The sequence below is a fragment of the Hyla sarda genome, chromosome 3 (assembly GCF_029499605.1).
Source record: "Hyla sarda isolate aHylSar1 chromosome 3, aHylSar1.hap1, whole genome shotgun sequence".
NCBI lineage: Eukaryota > Metazoa > Chordata > Amphibia > Anura > Hylidae > Hyla > Hyla sarda.
The window spans coordinates 340,799,510-340,826,072 of record NC_079191.1 but is presented as its reverse complement, the minus strand read 5'-3'; the positions used below and the strand labels follow the sequence as shown (position 1 = coordinate 340,826,072).

The window sequence follows — 26,563 nt, the reverse complement described above, 5'->3', positions numbered from 1 at the left end:
AATAAATGAATAAGACAAGCATCTGATCAGATTTTTGCCTCTATTTTCTTAATGATTGCCCTTCAAGAAATTTAAGTCTTGATGTTTGGGCAGCTCCATTACAGACTAGCTCCCATTGCCTGACGAATCCATCAGTCTTTCTGTGGCAAGATCATGTGATGTAGAATCGTCACTGACAAAGGCCGAGCTTGGCTAATTTTTCTGGCTTACTAAGAAACAATGAATTAAGCCAGGCCCCCTAGCCAGTACAAAAGACACGCATTCTCTGTCTCGTGAAGGAGGAGCGCGGGGGGGGGGGCTTCTCCAGAGAAAGAGGGACTTAATTTGAAATGAAGTGGACACTTCCTGCTGGTAAGGGGTTATAGAAAGGGACCGAACTTGACTGAAAAGATAAGAAATATAAATTATAATCTAGGCAAAATACCATTGAGGAGGATAACTAAATATAATTTCTCTCAGCCTCATAACCCCTTTAAGCATTAAGCATATGTGGCAATAATTTACTAGATTTAACACTCAGTAAAACATGTCTGCCCTTGAACAAAAATGTTTTTGCTGCATTTTCTCTGTAAAAAAAAAGGCTGCATACGCATCTCATACTTTTTTCAATGGGTCTTTTTGTTGATAACCATAATGGCATTTGAAGTGGATAGAAAACAACCTCTGTATATGGCAAATATGTGCCCCTTCTATGCATGGAAAACTTGTTCCTATTATTCCAGAGCAAGAAAACTATTATGAATGTGAAGAAAAACAAGGTTTTGGAATAAGGCATCGGAAAAATGGAATGTGATTATAAGATGCAAAATGTGAATAAAAAGGACTGCATGGACTTACTACATTAAAGTACCTATACACTGTCAATAAATCCCAGTCAGACATTAAACCATTGTGCTTTTAAATGTGAAAAGACTGTCTTGTTTTTGTCACTAAATTGGTTGTTGTTTGTTATATTTTATAAAGAAAAATCTACTAAAAGTACACTGAGGTTTAAAGGTTTAGTCTTAGGGTGGGTTCACACTACGTTTTCTCCCATACGAGAGCGCATACGGCAGGGGGAGCTAAAACCTTGCGCTCCCATATGCCTTCGTATGCGCTCCCGTATGTCATTCATTTCAATGAGCCGGCCGGAGTGAAACGTTCGGTCCAGTCGGCTCATTTTTGCGCTGTATGCGCTTTTTCCCCGGACCTAAAACTGCGGTCAACCACAGATTGAGGTCCGGTTGTAAAAGCGCATACAGCACAAAAATGAGCCGACCGGACTGAATGTTTCACTGCGGCCGGCTCATTGAAATGAATGGCATACAGGAGCGCATACGAAGGCATATGGTAGCACGAGGTTTTAGCTTCCCCCTGCTGTATGCTCTCCCGTATGGGAAAAAAGGTAGTGTGAACCCAGCCTTACAAAGGCTATTTTAAAAAGAAGTCTGCATGTTTAGCTCCTCTATTGACTAATATTAAGTTCATCCATTCCTTAATACATCTTTATAGTGGTAGAAGCTTATTGTATACTGTTTTATTGTGCAATGTAGAAGATGTTAGTAGTAAGGCTCTATGCTTACCCTAAAGGCTGCAGAGAGCCAGAATTGTTTTCATTCAACTCTAATGCCTTGCAGGGGATTTGGACTAACACATCAGAAAAAAAAAGGCTATATCTGCTATAAGGCTATAAAAAATATTTAAAAAAAAACATAATGACGTTAAAGGATATAGCTTCCCCTTAAAACAAATTCCCTTATAATAAGTAAATCAATTAAGTATGAATTAGTTGTTGACCATTAACAACAATGACAATAGCTTCACTAATGTGTCCTTCTTTTCTGATTATGTGTTTCACCCTTGTTGTGCCCCATCTACAACAAAAACCTCAGGAGGTACCAGGGAAACAACTGATTCACAACAACTGTAGGGGAAACCCCCAAAGGGGGTACCCTAAACTAAGACCCTCCCAATAAAATGTAGCTTTTATTCCTTACAATTAAAATGCGAATTGATACAAATTTAAACACTGTGTAGTTTATGAACTGTCCACTAGGTTTCAGGACCACACTATAGTTTAAAAAACACAGCTCCAGTCTGTCTTCTATAAAGCTTGAATAACAACAACCATTCTGCTTTTGTATGAGGAAGGTACACTAATATTGTGAGGCCCATCCAGAGTAGAACAGTTGATGGTTGAATTGGAGTATGACTAAGAAGCTGCTTATTAAAAACTACCAATAAGCCAGTTCCTTTGACGTTTCACTGGTCCCCCAGTTTCATCGAAAAGGACTGGTGGCTAATGGCTAGCAGGTGTGCGGCTGCTCCTTAAATAGACTGGCGTCTGACATCAGTGGTGACAACGTTCCTCCTTCAATCAGATACGAGTAACATAACCATGTGATTCTGTTGCAATCATGATCACATCAGAAACAGACGCGCATGACTGCTGACTTATATAATATGTTTGCCTTTCCATATAGGTATTACTGCGCAGCTGCAAGTATCTTGCACATGACACTGGACTTAGTCAGAATCCCGTTCCATTTAGGTATTACTGCGCAGCTGCAAATATCTTACGCATTTCACAGAACTTAGTCAGGATCGTGGATCAAACTATGCGATCTTGCTCCCTGCGCATGATTATAGACGTAGTCGTATTTGTGGGCTGTTATCAAACCAACACGATCGTGTTTGCATGTGTAAACCGATTTAGAATGAATTGCTCTGATAGCTTGCACTATAGTTGTTGGTATTTGGAACTTATTGTGCACGACTGACTTGTACTGTATATATGTCACTACATTGTGGGTACCTTGCCTAAATGTGTTTAAACAGTACTAGATGTAATTATATTTAATATATGAGAAATAATATAATATGTAGGCAAATTTGCATCTTGTCTATGACCAAAATGATCTCTATAAATACATCTAACCACCTATACCCTTTAAGCTTATGTGGCAATAATTTACTAGATTTACCACCAAAAACATTTCTGCCCTTGAACAAAATGTTTACTTATTTAGATGCCACTTTGCATGTATAAACAATAGCCGAAATTTTTCCGCAAAAATGAATAATTTTTGTACTTTTTTTTTATTTTAATATTCCAACAATGCGTATGTGTTGCTATCAATTTGACATCACTAATGCCGTTTTGGCATTAACCCCGTGATGACCACAGATGTATATTTACGTCCATGGCCAGCTCCCGTGAGCGCGCTTCATACCTATCAGCACCAAGGACCCTCGGCTAATACCGGACATCGCTGATCGGGCTGATGTCTGATATTAACGCTTTAGAATTTGCAATCAAAGTTGATCACAGCATCTAAAACAGGAAAAAACACTTGCCGGTTAGCTCAGCGGGCTGTTCAGGACCGCCATGGTGAAATTGCGGCATCCCAAACAGCTTAGAGGGCAGCTTTCCAATCGGTGTTCTATTGCAAGTAGTAGAATACCGATAACACTGATCAATGCTATGCTATGGCACACTATGCTATGGAACAATGAAAAGATTGGATGTTATAGCATGAATAAGCCCCTCCACTAATTAAAGTTTGAATCACCCCCCATTTCCCATTTTTTAAATAAAGTAATGTAACAAAAAATGAAAATAATCATACGTGGTACCCCCACATGCATAAATGTCTGAACTATCAAAATATAATGTTAATTAAACCGCATGGTCAATGGCGTAAACGTAAAAAAAAAATAAAAAAATTCCAAAGTCCAAAATTGCATATTTTTGGTCACTTTGTATACACTAAAAAATGCATAAAAAGTGATCAAAAAGTTCCATCAAAACAAAAATGGTACCAATAAAAACTTCAGATCACATCACAAAAAATGAGCCCTCACAGCCCTGCATGTGGAAAAATAAAAAGTTATAAAAGATGACAATTTGACACATTCTAATTTTGGTGCATGCAGTTATAATTTTTTTAAAGTAGTAAAATGAAATGTAACCTACATAAATTAGGTATCCTTGTAACCATAAGGACCTATAAAATAAAGATATGATGTCATTTTTACCGAAAAGTGCACTGCGTAGAATAGGAACCCCCCAAAATTTTTTCCAATTTTTTCCAATTTTACCCCACAAATATTTATCTTCTGGTTTTGCATAAATTTTGTGGTAAAATGATTGATGTCATTACAAAGTACAATTGGTGGCTCAAAAAACAAGCCCTCATATGGGTCTGTAGGTGTAAAAGTGAAAGCATTCTGATTTTTTGAAGGCGAGGTGAAAAATACGAAGGCTCAAAAATGAAAAAAACCTGTGGTCCTTAAAGGGTTAAGGAAGCTTGAAAGGGGTTTGGTGCAGTTTAAGAAAAACACAATTTTTCTAGGTAATTGCTGATTTTTCTTATACAAAACCTAGCTTCTACCTTGTATAGTATATCTATATATCTCTTAAGTGTTTAACAATAATTAGGAAATACCATGTACCATTTTGAAATGTTTGGTATAAGTTGTGTTCTATAGGAAAGTATGAAGCATTCCAGAAAAAAACAAAACATATGCATTCTGCATTTTAAAATAAGACCTCATTGACCTCAAACATGTAACAAAAACAGCAAAATCCATGCTGTGTATATAGACTTTTCAATATTTCTCTATAGAATTAAAAGTAAAATAAGTTAAAAAAAAAGATGTTTTCAAATAACTGCTGCCAGGAAGTTATAAAGATTTGTAAATTACTTCTATTTCAAAATGTTTAAGCCTTGCAATACTTATCAGCTGCTGTTTGCTCCAGATGAAATTGTGTAGTTCTTTCTAGTCTGACTACAGTGCTCACTGTTGCCCCCTGTTTCCATGTCAGGAGCTGTCCAGGGCAGGAGAAGTTTGCAATGGAGATTTGGTAATGCTCTGGACAGTTCCTGAAATGAACACAGGTGTCAGCAGAGAGCACAGTGGTCAGACTGGAAGAATAACTGAACTAGAACTGATAAACAGTTGAACAGTACTGGATGGCTTAAAGGGGTACTCTGGTGGAAAACACTTTTTTTCCCCAAATGAACTGGTGCCAGAAAGTTAAACAGGTTTGTAAATTACTTCTATTAAAAAAAAAATAATAATAATAATAATCCTTCCATTACTTATCGGTTGCTGTAGGCTACAAAGAAAGTTCATTTCATTTAGAATTTCTTTTCTCTCTGACCACAGTGCTCTTTGTTGACACCTCTGTCTGTGTCAGGAACTGTCCAGAGCAGTAGAGGTTTGCTATTAGAATTTGCTCCTGCTCTGGACAGTTCCTGACATGGACAGGTGTCAGCAGAGAGCTCTGTGGTCCGACTGAAAAGAAATTCAAAAAGAGAAGAACTTCCTCTGGAGCATACAGCAGCTGATAAGTACTGGAAGGATTAAGATTTTTAAACAGACGTAATTTACAAATCTGATTAACTTTCTGGCACCAGTTTATTTGAAAACAGTTTGTTTCTTCTTCAGAGTATTCCTTTAAAGTGTTTTTAATCCATGACATAGATGAAAGTCACACTCACTGAGTTACATTTATTAATGCATATTTTATGTGTGAATAACTCCATTAACAAGAGCTCCGTATTATGGTTTGCTATATGTGTGTGCAGCATTTATGTTTAATACACTTATGTCAAAGTGGCCTACTTCAAATTAAAGAGAAAACTTGGAGTGCAATCGACTTGTTTACAATGTGATTATTTTAACAGTAGTCTACTGATACATGAGCATCTCTGAGTATTAAACAATAGCGAGCAATGGTATCAATCAGGCACAATAACAATACTTGGAAATGCAGCTTGAAATAGACCAACATATAATTTGCTTGAATATTATGTTTTCTGTGCTAGTGAACTAGCTCATTTGTCTTTGTTCTGCTTCTATACCTTTCAATTTTGATGTGGAACAGAGAGCAGCATATTTTTGCGCTGAAAACAGTAAATTTACCCAGCTGCTACAGAGAAATGTTTCGGATAATATGCAAAAAAGGGTGAATAGGTATTTTAAGACAAAAGGTATTTCTGCCGCAGTGCATAAATGTAAAAAAAAAGTATTAATTTATTTTACATTTCATTTCAATTGCACCATATACACTTCATTGATTTTAGAAAGCTGGCACAGAAGCCCTGCATATGTCTGCTTGCTGTCTTTTATTTTAATGAATGCCCAGCCACATCTGTTTCTATATTTAAAATAATGTTTATTTAATTACATTACATCTAATTCCTTATTTTATACATAAATGTAAGTGGTGGTTACTGATTCCCCTTTGACAGAACACACAACTTTATTTTCTTTAAAAGCAATGGTTCAGCAGTTTGATAGTTAAATAATATGGAAATCTTGAGGGTTGCTGTACACTGCAGAACCTATAGTGTACCTGCCACCTAAAAATCTTTTGGTATGTACTAGCAACATGTCAACATCTTTGATCGGAAGAGGTCTGAGTGTTCAGACCTGCACCGATCTGTAGAACAAGCCAGGAGAAGTCCGCACTGCAATGTGCTCCTTTACCTGCACTGTGTCACATGATAGAGACACGCTACACAGACTTACATTGCGAGTGTGTCTTGATCACGGGACACAGAACCAGGAGAAAACGCTATGGGCAGGGACATCTCCCAACTTGTTCTCCTGATCAGTGGAGGCCTGATCACTCAGACCCTCACTGATCAATACTTTTGACATGTCACTAGGACATGTCAAAAGTTTTTCCAAATGGCAGTGCCTATTCAACTCCTACATTCGAACCTAAGAGTCGACACTGGGACACAAATCCTCAAAGGGTCACCTTGAGCCTGCCAGTTTTTACCTATTCTACAGCGTACAAAGGGCTATAAGTATGCAATCTCCACAGCCTGCCCCATATAGGAAATTCTACCATGGTTACATCAACCACTTCACATAGATTTTCTTAGTACCTCATTAGGTTCTCTTGACGTGTGGCCCCCTATCTTTCACAGAAACTGTCTCCAACTACCCTTACTCTTGAATGATCAGGCATGAAGTTCACCCAACTCACTACACAACTGGACTAGTGTCCCAGAGTAATCACACAGTCTCAGTCGAAGTCCTTTCTTTTTAAGCATAAGGTACTGTCTCTTTATTGGTCGGTCACCTTTGCGTAAAAGTGATGCAGAAGTGATGCAGAAGTACAATGGTAGCAGTACTCCACTTTCAACATGATAATGTTAACTTCACATAGTACACTTCAACTTCACACAGAAAAACGGTAACTTGCAATGTATCCTACAATATTGAAATATTTTTTCTGTGGGAGGGGAATACTGTTATCAGTTCTAAGGGCCCTATGGCTCACCACTCTACCCCTTGGTTTCACCAGCTCATTGGATCCTCAGGACTGAAACACACTGGCCAGACAATCTCTCCTCTGGTCACAAAAAATTCTTAGGGCTCAAGTTTCAAACAACCTACAATGACTCAGCTACAGTTCTTAACAAAAAGGGACAAAGCCTATTTAAAAGAATCTGAATGAAATGGTGTATTTTATAGAAAGAAAATTATGTTGGAAGAATTTGAATTTGCAGATTATCCGGTTTCTCTTGTGTACGTGTTAATTCTAGTGGAACCAACCTGCATGCCCAGATAAATCCCCTAATCTCATAAATTCCCGTGGCTCCAGTCCGCACATGGCCCTGTATACCTGTACAGTGTTGTCCAAATTAATAGAAATATGTGAAAAAACTGCTTTTCTACTGTTGTTTTGCCTTGTATCTCAACACTGACATATCAAATAAAACTAAATAGACCGGGCTCAGACCCCCCGTGATCTAAAACTTATCCCTTATCCTGCGGATAGGTCAGTATCAAGATTTAACCCATTCAGGCGTAGAGGGAGCAAGTTAAACACAGTGTTCAGTCATACAAGCACTCTGTGCTCAAGCTGAGATAACTTCTTTCTTCAGTTGCTGTTTCTTTGTTAAACTGATTTGTAAATTGCTTCTATAAAAAAATTCTTAATCCTTGCAGTACTTATTAGCATCTGAATACTACAGAGGAAAGCTTTTCTTTTTGGAACACAGAGCTCACTGCTGACATCATGACCACAGGGCTCTCTGCTGACATCTCTGTCCATTTTAGGATGTCAGCGGAGAACACTGTGCTCGTGATGTCAGCAGAGAGCTCTGTGTTCCAAAAAGAAAACCATTTCCTCTGTAGTTTTCAGAAGCTAATAAGTACTGGAAGGATTAAGATTTTTTAATAGAAGTAATTTACAAATCTGTTTAACTTTCTGGCACCAGTTGATTAAAAAAAAAAAAAAGTTTTCCACGGGAGTACCCCTTTAATACTATGATCCGCAAGACAATGGCCCTGATATACTATTGTAAACCCTGGTTTTGTCTATTTTTTTTTCTTTTGTGCGAAAAAACTCGAGTTCATGTGAACCCAAAAAGGGGCCTTTCCCGACAAATCTGACACTTTCACACTGATTTATCAACTTTCCAGACCTGATTTTTGGGTTTGAAGCTTTTTTTTCCCCACTGCTCTAACCTGTAGCAAAATGACTAGGTGATGGTGTAGGTGTGTGTAAAAAAACTAGAAAAAGCCTTTTATTTCATTTCATTTTTTTTTTTGTAGTGTGAGTGCATAGTATACATGGCTGATTTTTTGTTTAAAGTAGAGTAAAAAAAAACTAGACACAAATTGTTTTCCATTAAGTATTTTTTTTAAAAGTTTTTAAATTTTTTATTTTATAGAACATTATAGAATGGCAGCGAGCTCAGTACCAGAGTGGACAGGTAATCAAAGTGCCCTTTACAGGTTACTTATTTAAAAAAAAAAAAAAAAAAAACTACCTCCACCACAATAAGATGTTTCTCCTCCATAGTAAACCTTTTCTTTCTACCTTGAGAGCCCTCCTCAGGACCATCATCCTCATCAAACTCCACAATTTCATCAGTAACAACTTCCTCATTAGGGATTACTTCTGCCTTGAAAACACCCCCTTCCAGGTATGGTCATGGCATCTGACATATGTACGGAGGGAACGGAAGGCTGATTTTCAGTTTCCATTACAGGTCCGTCATCCTCAGGGTAATGTCTTTTCCAGGTGACATAGCTAACAAAACGGAGCACAAAGATCACCTCACAATCTCCCGTGCGTCAGACAGGAGAAAATCTCACTCCAAGAGAGCAAATGGGGCTGCAACAAACATACGCGTGTGCAATAAAAAAAAACACACGTGCATAAAAACTGCGACAGAATCAGTAATAACAGGAGAAAGCCCAGAGTCGGGTTGGAATACACAGTACAAACACAACCCAACTTTCTAAGTAAATTAGGGCCAATGTGTCACCTCATGATCCATGTCACATGGGGTATCATCATGCATGAAAATAAAGTCTCTTGTTCCTGTAAATTTTTTCTTCTGTGCCCGGCCACACAGTCTAGACACGAATCCAATAGAGGAATTCTGGGCAGTTCTATGGTCAGAAATAAATACCGTAAGTTCAATAACAAACAAGCAGAAACTGTTGAAATAACTTAAGCACACAATGCCTGTATGACTGAACACTCCAAAAATGTATTTACTTTATGTCTGATCGCATTAAATCCCTGATATTGGCAAAAGGGTCATTTATAAAACATTCATATGACTAAGTTTTCTATAAGAAGAGGTTTTTCTTGTAAAAAAAAAAAAAAAAGCATATGTAGTGGAATTTGAAAGGTCGGTATTGAGACAGAAAGCAAAACAAAGTTAAGGCTAGGCTTCCACTTGTTTTTTATTTAATTTTTTTTTTTTTATTACACCTAAAAATACGCCAGCAAAATGCCAGGAAAACTGCCACAGCTTTTTACTATATTTTGGCAGTTTTTCTGTTGTTTTTTCTGGCTTTTTTGCATTCGAATGAAACTTGCATTTTTGGCCCCTTTGGCATTTTTTTTCTAAATTTGTTGGGTACCAAAAAGAAAAAAAAAAAAAAAGGATGCAGTAGGGATGGAAAATGATGTACCCGACATAGGGGGTTAAAAATGTAGCCGACAATAATAAAAATGTAGAAAGGGGTCATTTAAATGTAAAAATTATATTTTTATAATTATTTTGCCATTTTTTTTATTAATAATGTATTTTAATAATGTGTTTAAGAAAGTGTGTGTGTGTATGTTTTTAACTTTTTTCTTTCTTTTTTTCATTTTTTAGGTGGTACTACTACTCCTAGCATGGAACACACTGTTCCATGATGGGAGTAGTAGTTCCTGTACTAATAAACAGAACGCCCTGGGTGTCACTCCTGACACCCGATGCGATCGTCCTATATATTGCAGAGATGCGGAGGGGCTCTATACAGCTGCTCCCATCTCTTTGCTGTAAGGAGTAAAACTTGACCCTTGACAAAGCAGGTTTTCTCCATGCGTGTGAAATTTTTATCGCATAGGGGCAGATCATATTAGGGAGAGTCTATTGCAACCAACTGGTGCTATTTGAACTTATATAAGGGGCAGACCCATTGAACCATTTATGGTCGGCAATATTAATGAACGATCAGCAAAGTAGTATTGCAATAATCCTCGACCAAGTGGATACATATAAACCACTAAACAAAGGTTCTGATCCTCTATGTAATTGTAATTACATATCACTGTATATATGAGCACTTATGGTATATAAACCTTTTAGCAATATAATAATAGAAGTTACATTTAATGGGGGGTCCATAGATTGGGAACTAGTCGCATCTGGGCCTAGGCTCAGAAGGGAATTTGATATTATTTGAAACCCTGGAAAACCATAGGGGAATTTGGTTATATAAATTATACAAAAGTGGGCACTACGAGGGAATATTATATGATGGGGGGGGGGCAATATGAGGGGGATAATATAGAAAGGGGAGTAATATGAGGGGAAAATATAGAAAGAGAGCAATATGAGAGGGATAATATATAAAGGGGAGCAATATGAGGGGGATAGTATAGAAAGGGGAGCAATATGAGGGGGATAATATAGAAAGGGAGAAATATGAGGAGGATAATATAGAAAGGGAAGCATTATGAGGGGAATTATATAGAAAGGGGAGCAATATGAGTGGCATAATATAGAAAGGGGAGCAATATGAGTGGCATAATATAGAAAGGGGAGCAATATGAGGGGCATAATATAGAAAGGGAAGCAATATGAGGGGCATAATATAGAATGGGAAGCATTATGAGGTGGATCATATAGAAAGGGCAGCAATATTAGGGACATAATATAGAAAGGGTAGCAATATTAGGGGCATAATATAGAAAGGGCAGCAATATGAGGGGGATAATATAGAAAGGGAAGCATTATGAGGTGGATAATATAGAAAGGGCAGCAATATTAGGGGCATAATATAGAAATGGGAGCAATATAGGGGATAATATAGAAACGGGATCAATATTAGGGGGTAATATAGAAAGGGGAGCAATATAGGGGGATAATATAGAAAGGGGAGCAATACGAGGGGGTAATATAGAAAGGGGAGCAATATAGGGGGATAATATAGAAAGGGGAGCAATATAAGGGGGTAATATAGAAAGGGGAGCAATATAGGGGGATCATATGGAAAGGGCAGCAATATGAGGGGGATAATATAGAAATGGCAGCAATATGAGAGGGATAATATAGAAGGGCAGCAATATGAGGGGGTAATATAGAAAGGGGAACAATCTGAGGGGGATAATATAGAAAGGAGAGCAACACAGGGGGGTAATATAGAAAGGGGAGTAATATAGTTACATAGTTACATAGTTAGTACGGTCGAAAAAAGACATATGTCCATCAAGTTCAACCAGGGAATTAAAGGGTAGGGGTGTGGCACGATATTGGGGAAGGGATGGGATTTTATATTTCTTCATAAGCATTAATGTTATTTTGTTACAGGAATGTATCTAATCCTGTTTTAAAGCTGTAAATTTTTCCTGCTGTGACCAGTTCCTGAGGTAGACTGTTCCATAAGTTCACAGTTCTCATGGTAAAGAAGGCGTGTCGCCCCTTTAGACTAAACCTTTTCTTCTCCAGACGGAGGGAGTGCCCCTCGTCCTTTGGGGGGGTTTAACCTGGAACAGTTTTTCTCCATATTTTTTGTATGGGCCATTAATATACTTATATACGTTTATCATATCCCCCTTAAACGTCTCTTCTCAAGACTAAACAATTGTAACTTCTTTAATCGCTCCTCATAGCTAAGATGTTCCATGCCCCATATTAGTTTAGTCGCGCTTCTCTGCACCCTTTCCAGCTCCACAGTGTCCCTTGTATGTACAGGCAACCAAAACTGAACAGCATATTCCAGGTCAGGCCGTACCAATGCTTTATAAAGGGGGAGTATTATGTCCCTGTCCCTTGAGTTCATGCCTCTTTTGATACATGACAATATCCTGCCGGCTTTGGAAGTACACCCAGATCCTTCTCTACCAGTGACTCTGCCAGTTTAATCCCCCCTAAGACATACAACGCATGCAGGTTATTAGTACCCAGATGCATAACTTTACATTTATCCACATTGAACCTCATTTGCCAAGTGGATGCCCAGACACTTAGTCTATCCAAGTCATCTTGTAACTTATGCACATCCTCTATAGACTGTACTGTGCTACAAAGCTTGGTGTCATCTGCAAAGATAGAAACAGAGCTGTTAATGCCATCCTCTATATCATTGATAAATAAATTAAACAACAGCTGGCCCAGTACTGAACCTTGGGGTACACCACTAATTACCAGGGACCAATCAGAGTACGATTCATTGACCACCACTCTCTGGGTACGATCCATGAGCCAGTGTTCAATCCAGTTACAAACTAATGTTTCCAAACCCAAAGACCTTAACTTACCTGTCAGACGTCTATGAGGGACAGTATCAAATGCTTTAGCAAAATCCAGAAACACTATATCCACAGCCATTCCTCTGTCAAGGCTTCTACTCACCTATTCATAAAAGCAAATTAGATTGGTTTGACAACTTCTATCCTTAGTAAACCCATGCTGGCTATGACTTATAATACAATTATCCCCTATGTATTCCTGTATGTAATCCCTTATAAGTCCTTCAAACAATTTACCCACAATGAACGTTAAACTTACCCATCTATAGTTTCCTGGGGAAGACCTAGAGCCCTTCTTGAAGATTGGCACCACATTCGCCTTGCGCCAGTCCCTTGGCACAATACCAGACACCAGTGAATCTCTAAATATCATGAACAGGGGTACAGATATTACTGAACTTACCTCTCTAAGAACTCTTGGGTGCAATCCATCTGGCCCTGGAGATTTGCTTACATTTATATTACTTAACTTACCTTGTACCATCTCTACATTAAGCCAGTTCAGTACATTACACGATGTGCCACCAGCACTGACCTGTCCAACGTCAGCTCCCCCCTCTTCCCCTGCATATAGAGAACTAAAGAACCCATTCAGTAGGTCTGCCTTCTCTTTATCGCCTGTGACAACCTCCCCATTATCATTATTAAGGGGTCCTACATGCTCTGTCCTTGGTTTTTTTGCATTTATATATCTAAAAAAATATTTAGGATTAGTTTTGCTTTCTTTGGCCACCTGTCTCTCATTTTGAATTTTTGCTGTTTTTATTACATTTTTACAGATTTTATTAAGCTTCTTAAACGTACTGTTTAAATGTTATAGCTGAGCCATCAGATTTGAATTTTTTGAAGGCTATTTTTTTGTTGTTTATTGCTCTTTTAACATCATTTGTCAGCCATGTAGGATTTAGTTTTAATCGTTTATATTTGTTCCCCTTTGGTATATATTTAGCTGTATAGTTATTTAGAGTTGATTTAAAGATGTCCCATTTACCTTCTGTATCAGTATTTGAGAACACCTCCCCCCAGTCTATGTCCTGTAGTGCAGCCCTCAGCCCAGGAAAATTTGCCTTTTTAAAGTTATATGTTTTTGCCTTCCCCGCCTGTCTTTGTTTTCTACATTTTAAGTCAAAAGTAACTATATTGTGGTCGCTATTCCCAAGGTTTTCTCTCACAGTTACATTACCAACCAGCTCTGCGTTGTTGGAAATGATCAGATCCAACAAGGCATCACTTCTTGTTGGGTCCTCCACAAACTGGACCATAAAATTATCCTGCAATAAATTTAGGAATTGTCGCCCCTTTGTAGTTTTAGCCAACCCCGGACCCCAATCTATATCTGGACAGTTAAAATCTCCCATTATTACCACTGTACCTGCCCGGGCGGCCCTCTCTATTTGTTTATGAAGCCAACCTTCTTTTTTTTTTTCAAAGTAAAATTTTTTATTTTCAAAAATAGCATACAAGACACTAAAAACAACAAAAGCATCTTACAGGAAGAAAGGATGATATGAGTGACTCTCTTCGATGCGCTCGTGGGACGGCCAGTTCAATATCATAGAGGCGCTTCTTACAGCATGACAATGGTTATATTCAATATAACAATGCAATTCAGAGAGAACATGAGAAAAAAAAAAAAAACAATAACTGGAATGTAAATCTCAATAAGGGTGTAGGCCAGGTGTAGGGAAGGGCCGTCAAGTTATGGAGGATATAAGCACAGTCACACAGGTCAAGAGAGAAGAGAGGGAAGGGAAAGGAAAAGGGCAGATGGATCAAAGTAGAACAAGAACAAGAATGTGAGATGAATGTTAGAGGGAGAAGAAGGAATAGGGAAGCAGGCGAGCTAGGGAAGGACGTACCTCATGAGTCTGGCAGGACCGGCCACCTCCAGATCCGCGGCCACCAGGGTAGTACTGAAGAGATTGGCAGCTGAGCACAGATGTATCACATTATGCCTCCAAGTGAAAGGACTCAAATTCCCCAGATGACATAAAGGCAAGCCAAGGACCCCAGATATGCTGGTATTTGTCAATCTGCTGTTCCGATACCGCCATCAGTTCCTCCATTCTACAAATATGTGATATTTCTTGGAGCAAGGACGAGAGGGTTGGAGGTCTGGGAGATCTCCATAGCCTGGGGATCACCGATCTGGCAGCCATCAACACGTAGTGTAGAAGGCGGGTCGAATGTTTAGGAAGCGATGGGGGTAGAATGGATAATAAAGTCAGTTCCGGGGTCTTGGGGAGTGTGTGGGAGGTTAGCTTGGACATGAGTTTCAATGTGCCCGTCCAATAGGAGTCAAGTGATGGGCAGGTGAACCAAATATGGGTCATAGTACCTCTGTTGACTCCACATCTCCAACACATCTCTGAGACCCCAGGATATATATGGGCCAATAAGGATGGGACTCTATACCATCTGGTCAGCACTTTGTAGTTGATCTCTTGCGTTCTACAGGAAATCGTCATTTTGTGACAAACTGATATCGCCCTGTGCCAGTCTGTATCGCTAATCGTGTGTCCCAATTCAGATTCCCATGAGGACCTAAATCTAAGTGGGGGAGAGGCAAAGCTGTCTAAAAAGAGGGTGTATAGCATCTTAATTTGACCCTTGGAAGGGTGCGATTCAGCACAAAGGCGCTCGAACGATGTCAAGGGACGATTGAGAGCCAAGCCATGTTTATTGGTGCGGTAAAAGTGAGATAGCTGGGCGTATTGGAACTGATATAATGGTGTAGTCGGGTTACTTGGGCAAAGTTCACTAAAGGTTTTCAGATCCCCATCACGTGTGAGAGTATGAAAGGTTGTGCCTTCAGAGCGAGGTAGGGTCAGAAAGGTACGAGCTCGAAAAGCTGGTGAGAATGCTGCATTACCAAAGAGCGGAGTGAGCGGTCCGTCAGGAGAGAAAAAGGGAGAGCGTCTCAGGTAAGTCAAACGGGCACGCACAATGGAGGCATATATATTGGGGGTCTAGGGAGGGGGGAGGTCATGTGTGTACTCGTCCATAAGATAGCTCTAATATCTCTGCCAGATAGAGCACTTTCTAGGGAAACCCATTGTTTTCTATCAGTTGTACGGAACGAGTCCAACACTCTAGAAAGGATCGCCGCAAGGTAGTATGAAAGGAAGTCAGGAAGAGCCAGTCCTCCGTCTTTCTTACGCCTAATAAGTATGCGTCTAGCTAATCTGGGATGTTTATTCGCCCATACATATCTAGTTTGTAGGGAGGACAATGCCTGGAAGAAGGTCCGAGGGATATGAGTGGGTATACCCGCGAACAGGTAGAGGAGTCGTGGGAGTACATTCATTTTAAATATGTTAATTCTACCTAACCATGAGACATCAGTTTTATCCCACCTCGACAGGTCCGACTTCAGGGCGCATAGCAAGGGGGGAAAGTTGAGAGTGTAGATGTCAGCAGGGTTAGCTGGGACACGAATGCCTAGATATTTTAGGGATTTCGATTGCCATTGAAAGGAATAGGAGTCCCGTAGCATCTTATCCGTCATAGGGGGGAGGTTCACATTAAGGGCCTCACTTTTGGAAGTATTCAGTTTATAATTGCTGTAGGCAGAGAATCTGCGTATAGAAGCGAGTAGTGAAGGGAGAGAGGTGACAGGTGAGGAGAGAAAGAGAAGAAGATCATCTGCGTATGCCGAGCATTTGCAATGGCCCGAGGACAGTGAGAGGCCTGTGATGTTCGGATTCTGTCTAATATCTACAAGGAGATGCTCCATACAAAGCACGAATAGAAGTGGGGAGAGAGGACACCCCTGTCTCGTGCCATTGCCAATGTCAAAGGGAGACGACAGATGACCATTTATCCTAATTTGGGCCTGAGGGGGGGAGTAAAGTGCCATTATGCGCGACCTCATGACTGCACCCAGTCCAATTTGGGAGAGGGTGGCATGCAGGAATCCCCAGTCCACCCGATCGAAGGCTTTTTCTGCATCCAAAGAGAGCAGACACAATGGGATATCATGTGATCGTGCACCGCGGAGAACCGAGAACACCCTTAGGGTATTGTCTCTGGCCTCCCTCCCCCTTATAAAACCTACTTGATCAGGGTGGACGAGAGACTGCATGTGGTCTGCCAACCTATTCGCAATAAGTTTTGCAAACAGTTTAGCATCACTGTTAATTAGAGAAATAGGTCGGTAGCTGGGGCAGAGCAAAGGATCCTTACCCTCTTTTGGGATGACAGTAATGAAGGCGCGCAGGAAGGAGGCAGGGGGCGGGGTGTCTCCTGAAATGGAGTTAAAAGCTGAGAGTAATGTGGGAGAGAGGTCAGTACCTAGTATTTTGTAGAACTTGGCAGTGTAACCATCAGGTCCCGGGCTCTTACCGGCCGCTAAGGAAGATATCGCCCCCATCAGTTCCTCTGAGGAGAATGGAGATTCTAGTGACTGGGTCACATCTTGGGGAAGTTCAGGGAGTGCCGTTGATGCTATGTATTGCTCTAAAGAGGGAGAAGCCTCTGCAGAAGAGGTCGGGACCTGAGGTTTTGGCAAGTTGTAAAGAGCAGAATAGTAAGAACGGAAAGCAGAAAGAATGTCTGGTGTAAGAAAAGAGGTGGAGCCCACAGAAGTGCGAATCGCTGGGATGAATAATGTGGACTTTTTCGCCTTAAGGGCAGTAGCTAATAGTCGACCCGCTCTATTACCCCACTCATAGAATGTTTTCCCCGTGACCTGTCTATAGTAGCGGTATCTGTCATTGAGGTGGGAAAGTAGATCATGGCGTACTTTTATCAGTTCCCGAAAAGTGCTCTCTAGTTGGGTCTGTTTGTGTTGGGTTTCCAGTGTCTGTAGGGTTCGAATAAGTCCCTGATATTTAGTCGCCTTTTCCCTCTTAAGTCTTGCCCCATGGGTCATTAAAACACCTCTTAATACACATTTAAGGGCTTCCCATTTCACCATAGGTGATGAGGGGTCATTCTCATGATCTTGCATGAAGTGAGATACCGAGTCTTTCAAGTCCTTGAGACATAAGGCGTCAAGAAGGAGAGACTCATTCAATTTCCAACTAGGTTGAGGCTTGTCATAAGAGGGAAGGGTAAAGGTGCAGAACACAGGGGCGTGATCAGAGTGCGTAACTACTCCAATATTGACAGATAAGACTGAGGGTAGGAAATTGTGGGGGCAGAATATATAATCTATCCTACTGTAGGACCGTTGGGGGTGGGAGTAGAATGTGTAGTCCCTATCTTGGGGCCGAAGTGATCTCCAGATGTCACTAAGCTGGAGGGAGTGTAGTTTACGTCTGAGGGCACGAAGCTTGGCATGTGAAATATGGGAGCATCCTGAAGACGTGTCAACAGAGGGAAAGAGGGGCAGGTTGAAGTCTCCACAAAGAAACATCGGGCCTGTGGCAAAGGATGCTAGACTGTCAATGGTCTTTATGAGAAAGGGGATCTGTCCCTGGTTGGGAGCATAAATTGAGGCTACCGTTAGTCTGCGACCAGCTATCTCACAATTAGCGAACACGTACCGCGCCTCCGAATCTATGAGTGATGAATGTATAGTAACAGGCAAGGACCTATGAAATGCGAGTGAAACACCCTTCGTCCTTGCTTCAGGGTTAGTACTGTGTAACCATTGTGAATAATATCTATCAGCGATTCGTGGAAGATGACCCTCCTTGAAGTGGGTTTCTTGTAGTGCTATAATCTGAACCTTTTGTCTGTGTAAGGAATATAGTATCTGTGCCCTTTTTTCTGGGGTGTTGAATCCCTTCACATTGAATGAGGCTATTTTTATCTCAGCTGCCATGTGGATATGAGAACATGGATCCACACTTACCACACGATCTGGAGGCCACCGGAGCGCTCAGCCCACGAGGTTCAGGTGTACTGAGTAGGAGAAGCCTGCTAAAGACAAGAAAGGGAGAGTGAATGAGGAGAGAGGAAAAACGCAGGGAGTAAGAGAGCAACCATATAGACATGGGAGCAAGGGAGCTAAGAGATATGGCCATAAGGGCCAGCACTATGATCGGAACCAGTCCGACCTGTGACCTAGTGGGGGATACGCAGAAGGCACGCCAGGAAGCAAACTGCTTCACGGCGAGCCAATACAGGGTAGATACAAAGAAAACTATCAATAACATGCAGTAGGGAACATAAGGGCCATTAGGCATATAAAGGAAGTCTCCATACCCATGTGGGCATGAAGGCTCTAATTAAGGTGGGCTAATGAAAAAATAAAGGGGGCTAAAGCGCCCTCTGACTATCAGTGGGTGGGAGGCAGTAAACTATGTGTAAACAAAAGATACAGCACACAACTGGTGGGTGAGGAAGTGAAGTGGGAACAGCGATCCAAATGTCGTATCAGAATTGAAAATTAGGGATGACATCTGAACCCTACAGGTATTATCCCGATAACGGTAGAACACATTCAGGTAATACAAAAAAGAAAAACATCTCTACCGACATTGAACTACTCCGTCTGAGTTGGCCCCAGGACAAACGCGCCATGAGGGGGCCAAGTCATCAGGACAGGGTTTAAAGAGAAAAAGTATACTTAGAGTCCATAACAGAATCAGGTCTTCTTCTTCTGTCGCTGTGGTAGCGATCTTGGTAGGCTGGCATCTTCAACACCCTCCGCTAGAGTGCGGCGTGGTTGCGATGTCAATGGAGGTATCATAGGCAGTCGGAACATGCTGTCCCATTCAGGTAGGTGTACAGGAGGGAGGCGGAAGGTCATCAGGAATCCCTGGAGATCTTCAGGTCTGCGAAGAACAGCTGTCGTCGATCCGTGTCTTGCAATCAGAGAGAATGGAAAACCCCATCTGTAGGTTATTTGAGCGTTCAGGAGTAATTGCAGGAGAGGTCGCAGAGTCGCCCTAAGCCTGAGGGTGCGGAGTGATAGATCAGGATACAGCCGGACTTCGGAACCATTATAGGCAATTGTCTTCAGGGAGCGCGCTTTGCGCATAATCTCTTCTTTCTGCTGAAAGTGATGTATTCTACAGATCACATCTCGAGGGCGCTTGGGGTCTGGGTCTTTAGCTTTGAGAGCCCTGTGAGCCCTGTCCAGTTCGATTGGGTTATCAGGTGGTTTTTGAAGTATTTGGTTAAAGAGTTTCTGTAAGCAATGAGAAATCTCCTGAGGGGGGACAGTTTCCGTTAGTCCCTTGATTCTAATATTGTTTCTTCTGTTTCGGTTATCTATATCGTCCAGGTGTTCAATGGTAGCAGCCTGTTGGTCAGAGAGCGACTTTGTGGCTTGCTGTAGGGCTTGGACTTGAGAAGATACTGTGGAGCGGAAGATCTCAAGTTCCTTCACTTTGGTCTGCAATTCAGAGACATCGGTCTTGACCGGCTGGAGGTCTTGTTGCCACGCCGATTTTAAGTCAGACGCCATAGAGAGTAGATCGTTCTTGGAAGGTAAAAAAGCCAATAGAGCTTGCAATTCAGGAAAGCTTTTCAAGGTATTAGCCGCTATTTCAGGAGATGGCAGGATAGGCTCTGGGGACATTCGCACAGGTTCTTGAGGTCCCACAGGAGCGATTCTCGGTTTGTGTGTAGAGGAGTGACGCTTCTCAGATCTAGTACGTTTCTGTAAATCATCCGAGGACGATCTTAGAGTATCAGGGTCCCGGTGAGCAGGGTACTTCAGTGGTGTCTTAAAGAGCTTCTTCTTAGCAGGGGGACTATCTTCCCAGAAACCAGGCGAATCACTACCCTCCGAGGAGTCCTGTGAGCTCTGAGCAGACTTAGGATCATCAGAGTCCATTTCCGCTGCCCAGTCAGTGACCACTTGCGCTGGTGGGCCTGGTACAGGGGCCATGTGGACAGTCACAGTCTTATCAATTACTGCAGGGGATGTTGAGAGAGATGGTGCAGAACAAGCTCCTGCAATACTGGGAGAGGAAGGGTTAAGTGCAGGTCCGGGATCTGAATCTGTCTCCAAGGCAGCAGGATGGTGGTTTAGCCGTGTCTCAGCTGGGGGAAGAGGTGATATGGCCTCCATTGTGACATAGGGGGGTGCCGCAGCATCAACAGGGGTCTGGGTGTCCATCTTCTGGGCCCCCCTATCATTTGTTAGGGCCGTCATCTGCGGCTGTTGCATGGGTAGGACGGTCCACTCACCCGATGGTCGGGGCTCAGGGAAGGCCTCCTCCTGCTGTCTGTGGAGTCCTGTACGCTCCGGAGCTGGCAGGTCTCGCGTGCGCACCCTATTCAGCGCCGCTGGGGATCCGGTGTGGGTCTCGGGGTGACGACCTCCGGTTGCAGGTAACTGTGGAGATGATCTTGTCAATCCCCTACTCACTGCGGGGAGTTCAATTGCCGTTGGGCAGGAGCTTGGAGGAGCCGGAGGTTTCTCCCGTAATGGCCGCGGTCCTTGCACTGTCAGGGCCGCGGTCGGCGGTACCGGTACAAAATAAGCCGGTATTCGGCCAGTAGGAGCACTGCGGTGTGAGGGAGCCGGGTGTGCTTTTCTGGCTCTGGATCTGCCTCCCATAGCCCGATTTTAGCCTGTTAAGATTCGGCCCGGCCCGGAGCTCTCACACACTGCTGCCTGTCTCCAGCGTGCCAAGCCACGCCCCGAAAAGCCAACCTTCTATCTCTTCAGTGATATTAGGGGGTCTGTAGATTACACCAAGTATTGTTTTTTCAGTATTTCCCTCCTTTTGTAATTCTACTTGCAGTGATTCCACATCCTCAGAATCATCACACACTATGGCTTTCATACCACTTCTTACATACAGACAGACTCCACCACCTTTCCTGTTCATTCTATCCTTGCGAAACAATGTAAACCCTGCAGATTGACAGCCCAGTCATGCGAGGAGTCCAGCCATGTCTCAGTGACCCCAACAATATCAATATGTTCTTCCAGTATCAAGGCCTCAAGCTCCCCAATTTTATTTGCTAGGCTTCTGGCATTTGTGAACATACACTTTACATTTCCATCCTTTATGTTATTGGGGTTAATGGGATTCAAGGGTGTAAGTTTTATTTTCCTATGAAGCCTATTCCTATTAACTATTCTAACCCCTCCCTCCGCTCCACCCCCAGGTACATTATTAAGTCCCCCCTCTCTATCTACACTGTCTTCCCCCTCTTTGCTGTAGGTTCCCTCCCCCCAAGTCCCTAGTTTAAACACTCCTCCACCCTTCTAGCCATCTTCTCCCCAAGCACAGCTGCACCCTCCCCATTGAGGTGCAGCCCGTCCCTACGGTAGAGCCGGTAACCGACAGCGAAGTCAGCCCAGTTCTCCATGAACCCAAACCCTTCCTTCCTACACCAGCTTCTGAGACACTTGTTTACCTCCCTGTCTCCCGCTGCCTCTCTGGTGTGGTTCGTGGTACTGGTAGTATTTCAGAAAATACTACCTTGGAGGTCCTTGCCTTAAGCTTGCGGCCTAAGTCCCTGAAATCATTTTTAAGGACACTCCACCTACCTCTTACTTTGTCATTGGTGCCAATATGTACCATGACTGCTTGGTCCTCTCCAGCCCCACCCAGCAACCTGTCAACTCGATCTGCGATGTGCCGAACTCGTGCGCCAGGCAGACAACACACTGTTCGGCGATCCCGGTCTTTGTGACAGATTGCCCTGTCTGTCCCCCTAATAATTGAGTCCCCCATCACTAGTACCTGTCTGGCCTGCCCTGTACTCCTCCCTCCCTCCTTACTGGAACAGACACCCCCCTGGCGGTCAGAGGCAGTATCCTGCTGCAGTTCTGCTAGCTCTGTAATGGCATTCCCCTCATCTGCCAAGCGGGCAAACTTGTTGGGGTGTGCCAGTTCAGGACTAGCCTCCCTGACACTTTTTCCCCTACCCCGCTTTCTAACTGTAACCCAGCTAACTGCCTGACTGTCCTGCAACTCCGTCCCACTGTCCTCCCCCACCTCTATTCCCGAGCGTGCCTGCTCAGTGAGCAGGAGACTCCCCTCCCTGTTGTTAATGCTTCTCATTGTTGCCAGTCGCCCCTCTAGATGCAGGATCTGGGCTTCCAAACGGATAACTAGCACACATCTCGCACAACAATATGCACCCTCAAACTGTTGTTCAAGGATTGCATACATTGAACAGGATGTACATTGGACTGCATTTTCCAACATGGAGGCCATCTAGTTATGGGGATTTCACAAATGTATAGGCAAAAACAGACAGTCAAAATTACACTTAAAATTTTTTGTACACCTTGTGGGTTCAGAAATTAACACTCACAGCGATCTCAACCTCCTGCTTTCAAACTCCTGTTTTTTAAACTCCTCTTTCACGCCCCCTCTTACACAGCAACACTCAGAAGAGCAAGCTCTCAATAAGAGTCCCAAGCTAAGATTTATACACCTAGATTTGTCCAATCTACTCCTCCTCCCCCCAAAATATGAATGTGGACTATAGGCAGTCGCACCCACTCCACAGATTCACTCCGCACAACAGATAATCACAGTTTTTGAAACTCCTCTTTCACGCCCCCTCCTCTTTCACGCCCCCTCCTCTTTCACGCCCCCTCTTACACAGCAACACTCAGAAGAGCATAAGGATAATATAAAAAGGGGAGTAATATGAGGGGGTAATATGGAAAGGAGAGAAACATAGGGGGATAATATAGAAAGGGGACTAATATGAGGGGGATAGTATAAAAAGGGGAGTAATATGAGGAGGTAATATAGAAAGGGGTGCAACATAGGGGAATAATATAGAAAAGGGAGCAATATGAGGGGGATAATATAGAAAGGGGAGCAATATGAGGGGGTAATATAGAAAGGGGAGCAATATTAGGGGTAATATAGAAAGATGAGCAATATGAGCAGCATAATATACAATGGGGAAAAAATTAGAGGGATAATATACAATTGGGAGCAATAAGAGGGGGGTTATATACAATGGGGGAAAACTGAGGGGCATAATATACAGGGTGGGCCATTTATATGGATACACCTTAATAAAATGGGATGGGGATATTAACTTCCTGCTTGTGGCACATTAGTATACGTGAGGGGGGAAACTTTTCCAGATGGGTGGTGACCATGGCGGCCATTTTGAAGTCGGCCATTTTGAATCCAACTTTTGTTTTTTCAATAGGAAGAGGGTCATGTGACACATCAAACTTATTGGGAATTTCCCAAGAAAAACAATAATGTGCTTGGTTTTAATGTAACTTTATTCTTTCATGAGTTATTTACAAGTTTCTGACCACTTATAAAATGTGTTCAATGTGCTGCCCATTGTGTTGGATTGTCAATGCAACCCTCTTCTCCCACTTTTCACACACTCATAGCAACACCTCAGGAGAAATGCTAGCACAGGCTTCCAGTATCCGTAGTTTCAGGTGCTGCAGAATGGGCAAAACAAAAATTGGAACAGGACCCTCAGTTTACGTAGAAGATTTTGTTCAGTGATGAGGCAAACTTTTATGTGAATGGTGAAGTTAACAAACAAAACCACCACTATTGGTCTGACACTAACCCACATTGGATAGATCCCTCCAAGAATGTTGGAACATAACAAATTGATGGTATGGTGTGGTATATGGGGTACAAAGATAGTGGGGCCATTCTTCATCAATGGAAACCTCAAGGCCACTGGATATGAGAAATTGCTACACAATTATGTGTTTCCCTCTTTATGCAATGAAGCTGGCACGTTCCCCGAGCTTTTCCAGCAAGATGGTGCACCACCACATTATGGGTGTCAGGTCCGAGCATTCCTAGATGAACAGTTTCCTGGAAAGTGGATTTGTTGTCGTGGGCCAGTTGAATGGCCCCCAAGATCTCCCGATCTGACCCCCTTACACTTTTATCTTTGGGGTCATCTGAAGGCAATTGTCTATGCTGTGAAGATACGAGATGTGCAGCCCCTGAAACTACGGATACTGGAAGCCTGTGCTAGCATTTCTCCTGCGGTGTTGCTATCAGTGTGTGAAGAGTGGGAAAAGAGGGTTGCATTGACAATCCAACACAATGGGCAGCACATTGAACACATTTTATTAGTGGTCAGAAACTTGTAAATAACTCATGAAAGAATAAAGTTACGTTAAAACCAAGCACATCATTGTTTTTCTTGTGAAATTCCCAATAAATTTGATGTGTCACATGACCCTCTTCCTATTGAAAAAAAACAAAAGTTGGATTCAAAATGGCTGATTTCAAAATGGCCACCATGGATATACTAATGTGCCACAAACAGGAAGTAAATACCACCAACCATTCCCATTTTATTAAGGTATATCCGTATAAATGGCCCACCCTGTACAATGGGTGCAATGTAAGGGGCATAATATACTATGGGGCAATGTGAGGGTCATAATATACTATGGGGTAATGTTTCTGGCATAATAACGTAAGGGGGCAATGTTTGGGCCTCCTAATCTATAGGGACAATGTTGGGGCCTAATACTATACAGCTGTACAGAGGGATTTAATACTGTATGGGGCAGTGTAATACATATGGGGGTTTGTATAGAGTTGAGGATTTTGCTGTAGCAAGAAGCCTAAAATGTTTGTCTGGCAGATTCGGTGAAGATGAGTTGTGATCAGGAGAAATCTTCATGATGACCCAGGACAAATGGAGAAGAAAGACACAAGTGAACAATTCTGATCAGAGAAGATGCTCCTGTGAATATGTAACTATAATGACTCAATGCTCCTGTGAATATGTAACTATAATGACTCATATGGTCTGCAGCACCTGTGTACAGCTCAAATCTACTCCTATATAGGGGTTATTGATCTTTTGTGTAATGGTATTTATTCAATAACAATATAGCAGTGTTAGTCAGTGGTAATGGTAGTGGTCATGGTGTGGCGGAATTATATGTCCCTTGTATTGTGGTGTTATTAGTGATACTGGTCTGTGTATAGTGGCTTTTATTTCCTTACAGTATGGTGGTTTTATTTAGTCACTGCAGAACTAATATGGAGTGGCAATATTATTTTATGTTTCTAAGCCCGATACTAAGATAAAATCCAGCATGTGCCGCAATGAGGAGGAGGAGGGGGGGGGGGTTAGACTACAAGCTGTGTAAGGGGCCCAAAAATTTCAGATGGCAGCCCTGCAGGTACTACAGCTCCCAGCATGGAGCAGAGGAGGCTCCATGTTGGGAGTAGTAGTAGTACCTGCAGTTAAGGATAGATCACAGTGGTTTTCACTCCTTACACCCACTGCCACATGCCTGATGCCACACTTCTGATGCCAAATTCTCCTTCTTTCACCCACCTACGTCACCGGGTACTGGTATTAACACCCACCACCCCACTCTACAAAAGTGTACCAAAGTGCACGGCTGCACAATCATGTGGAGCTGTAACTATGGTCAGGGACAAAACATGTCCTTTACGGCCCACTGGGTAGATGTGGTTCCTGCACAGCCACCACAGCAAATTGGACAGGTCACAACGCTTCTGCCTCTATGTACTCAGGCCGTTGGTCCTGTGACAGTGGCCGACTCCGCCTAATCATCCTCCACCGTGTCCCATAGTCACCCCAAGTAGAACTCGTGTGTCCACGAAAAATGTGGATAGACTGATCTTTGCCAAGATTAATCAGGCATGGATCAGGCAGGATTTTCACTCACCAATGCCTGATGCATCAGAGTAGATTTACCATGGTGCCACACCAACACTTCACAAATATGGATAGTGCCAAACAGATTAAGGCGCTGCTGCCCAGATACAAACATTCCTCCGCATCAGACCTTTTTTCAAATACCTTAGTCACCGGGTTCTGTCATGTACCAATCAGCAACTATGTGGTCTCCTCATGCTTCCGCCACCTCCAGGCTGTGTCATTCAGCCACTATATGTTCTACCCATCCTGCCGCCAACTCCAGGCTGTGCCATT

At 42.3% G+C, this 26,563-nt stretch overlaps 1 protein-coding gene across 1 annotated transcript in view; it reads left to right on the top strand.

Moving 5' to 3' along the window:
- Positions 1–26,563, top strand: part of LOC130362620 (proton-coupled folate transporter-like) — a 752,995-nt gene that overhangs the window by 722,392 nt on the left and 4,040 nt on the right. The gene's annotated exons all lie outside the window — the stretch shown is intronic.